The sequence below is a fragment of the Bactrocera tryoni genome, unplaced genomic scaffold (assembly GCF_016617805.1).
Source record: "Bactrocera tryoni isolate S06 unplaced genomic scaffold, CSIRO_BtryS06_freeze2 scaffold_25, whole genome shotgun sequence".
NCBI lineage: Eukaryota > Metazoa > Arthropoda > Insecta > Diptera > Tephritidae > Bactrocera > Bactrocera tryoni.
The window spans coordinates 19,134,920-19,138,437 of NW_024395977.1; the positions used below are offsets into that span (position 1 = coordinate 19,134,920).

The 3,518-nt window shown below is 34.0% G+C and overlaps 1 pseudogene; it reads right to left on the bottom strand.

The window, feature by feature from the left end:
- Positions 1–1,207: 1,207 nt before the first annotated feature.
- Positions 1,208–3,213, bottom strand: LOC120780924 (annotated as a pseudogene).
- Between the last annotated feature and the right edge of the window lie 305 nt (positions 3,214–3,518).

The following is a 3,518-nucleotide window of genomic DNA, read 5'->3' on the forward strand; positions in this document are numbered from 1 at the left end:
GACGGACGTACAGACGGACGGACGGACAGACAGACATCCGGATTTCGACTCTACTCGTCGCCCTGATCACTTTGGTATATATAACCCTATATCTGACTCTTTTAGTTTTAGGACTTACAAACAACCGTTATGTGAACAAAACTATAATACTCTCGTTAGCAACATTGTTGCGAGAGTATAAAAACAAAAAATTCAAGTATACACTTGACCCCATTTTCCGGCAATACCCCTTATACTCCAAAAAGTATAAGCACGATTGCGCAAATATAAAGCATGGACAAATTCAATCAGTAAAGGAAAAATATAAATAAGAAAATACAACATATGTACATATATGCAAATACTTATATTCATATTTTATATTTAATTATACATATATTGACATATAAGTACCAACCAATGTTGGAAAACAACATACACACATATGTATGTATAAATATTAATAAATATCAATTTCTACAAAATTGCACATATTCCAATGTGTACTTAGGTGCATACCTGCATCTTACCAATTTTCTTCTCCCGCGTCATTCGTATTGTAAAATCATACGTACAGACATATGGCATACAGTTTGCCTTTGACTGTATTTCCTACGTTTAAACTAAAACTATTTCAAACTTTCGGGAATTAATTTGCAACTTTAATAAAACTAAACGGAGCGCTAATTGCAATTACAAATATTTTAATTTAAAAAAAAAATAATAATAATGAAAGACAAAACCAGCACATACTTTACATACATACATACATACGTGTTAGTATCTCTAATTGTTCTCACATACATATATCCAAAGGCCAAATCGGCATATTTCAAGCAATACCTCTTGTTCTTGCTAAAGCACAAGCAAGCAGGATTGCAAACGGAAAAAATCTTTTATATACAAAGGTCATTAACCCTTTTCTCTTTCCTTATTATCGCCCGTATACGCAATTATAAACGAACGAGTGCGAAGCAATAAATAAAATCGAAAAAACAATAAATAAAATAGAAAGAAAACAAAACAAACTAATAGCACAACTATTAGGGATAACGAAAACGAAAAACTCGCTCGTTGGTTCGGCCATTGCGTATACGGATACAACAAAAATACAATTTTATAATAAGGAAAACGAAACACTCGTTCGTTGGTTCCTACCTTGCGGATACAACAAAAATACAATTTTATATTAAGGAAAACGAAATACGCGTTCGTTATTAGATACAGTAGAATCCCGATTATCCGGATCAATTAAAACCAGGGGTATTCCGTATAATCGAAAATCCGGATAATCGATTTCAAAGCAAATCAAACAATATTTAAAATATAATAAAGTTTTATTATGTAATAAGTTTTACAAGTGTAGTTCAGATAATACATATGTACGATATATAAAAACCGAGCTATAACGATAAATAATGTATTACATAATGCCTATGTAATTTAAAACTTTGGTTGGAAATAACTTGTTATTGGTCTTTGACGTAAAGAATCATTTCGTTTCATTGCGGCCAAGTCCCTGGTGCGTTTCAGTTGTAACAACTGTATGGGATCCGATACATCCTGTCTTTCAAACCACTTAAAAGCAATATCAAGAGCTTCAAAAGCTTCTGCGTGAGATGGTACTTGACATACTTCCCCAGTTTCAGTATCTTCTTCATCTTCTCTTTCGTTATTGTTCAAATCCTCAATGATTTCTTCATCAGTTAATATCTGAAATCCAGGGTCTTCATTATCGCAGTTCAGCCATTCCTTAATATTTTCTTCATCGCACCCTTCACCAATGCTAAGAATTTTCATTGCTTCTGTTCTTTTCTTTAAAATCGTCATGCGGTTTAATCGAGGAATTAGATAGTGTTAATTTTAATAATTTATTCCAAGCTCTTTTTAATGTTTGCATTTCCACAGAGTTCCACGCTTCTACCAGCATATAACAACAATCTTTCAAATTTGTTTCCTTAAAAACTTTAACGTCGTTTCTATTTCACTGTCCTCTGTTGTCAAAAGACGACGCAATAGTTGCTTTCTGTATAAACGTTTTAAAGTTTTAATGATACTTTGGTCCATTGGTTGCAATATCGATGTTACGTTAGGGGGTAAAAACTTAACTGTGAACTTCCCATTTTCTCGATTTAGTGTTTCAGCGGAAGGGTGCGTTGGTGCATTATCTAACAACAACAATACGTCGCCCTCTTTCCCCACGTCCTTTTGAAATTTCTTCACTTCAGGAATAAACGTATTTTCATACCAAGTAAGAAAAATATCTGTGTTCATCCATGCTTTTTTTTGGTTAGCGTAAGTTAAGGGGATTTTAACATTTTTGAAACAGCGCGGATTTTTTGATTTACCAATAAGTAGCAGTGGCAATCGATGAGTTCCATTAGCGTTTGCGCAAACCATAACTGTAACTCTGTCCTTACTCACTTTGTGCCCAGGTGCTGAATTTTCACGATGCGATGCTAACGATCTGCTTGGTAGAGCTTTCCAATTAAGACCTGTTTCATCTGCATTGTATACAAAATCAAAATCGTATTCTTTTTCATCTAGAAATTTTTTTAACTCGTCTACAAAAGAGTCGGTTGATGCAACGTTAGCAGAAAGTTTCTCTCCTTGAATCTCCAGTTCTCGAATGCCATGTATAGATTTGAATCTTGCTAACCATCCACAGCTCGCTTTGAAAGAATTATCACCACCAAGTTTTTGATTAAAATCCAATGCTTTCTTTTGTAAAAACCAAGTATAAACTGCATTCTCCAGAATTTCATTTTGAGACTTTTTCATAACTTTACGTTGCGAACTTCCATCTTCTTTCTCAAGCGCGCAGGTGAATTTCATTATGGCATCAGAATTCTTTTTAATGTCTGATATCGTAGAAGTTCCTACACCATATATTTGTGCCAACTTACTGCCAGATTCACCATTTTTTATACTTTTAATTATCTTCACTTTGTCATTAAGAGACAACACTACTCTTTTTCGCTTGGACATTGTAAACTTCTAACACAAAAAGGCAGACAAAAATAAGAGACAACCTTTCAGTTGAACGCTATCTAAGAAAATGAAACTATAACAAACACTATCCCGCAAACAAATGAAAGCGGGAGTACACGTAACACGATCAGACGCGAAAATAAACTTGTCGTAACATGTTTCATTGCACCGTTAAAACATTTTCAAATTGACAATTAGAGCCGAGACGAATGAGTCCGGATAATCGGATATTCGGATAATCGGTGTTCGGATAATCGGTGTTCGGATAATCGGGATTCTACTGTACTTGTGTATACAACAACCATACAAACCGCGTATCTTAAAGATTCAAACGTATTTATTAACACCATAAATACACTGAGAGAAGTTTTTTCTGTCTCATATTTTCAATTTTTACCTATTATCTAAATGAACGGAGATTCTAAAGAATCTAAATCGATTCAATATCTAAAGGTACAAAAAATGATTTCTGAAGAAAAGAGCCCATGTACACCTGCTGAAGCTACACGCTCAAAGCAAGGTGCTACAAAGCAAAAAAAAATTAAAGA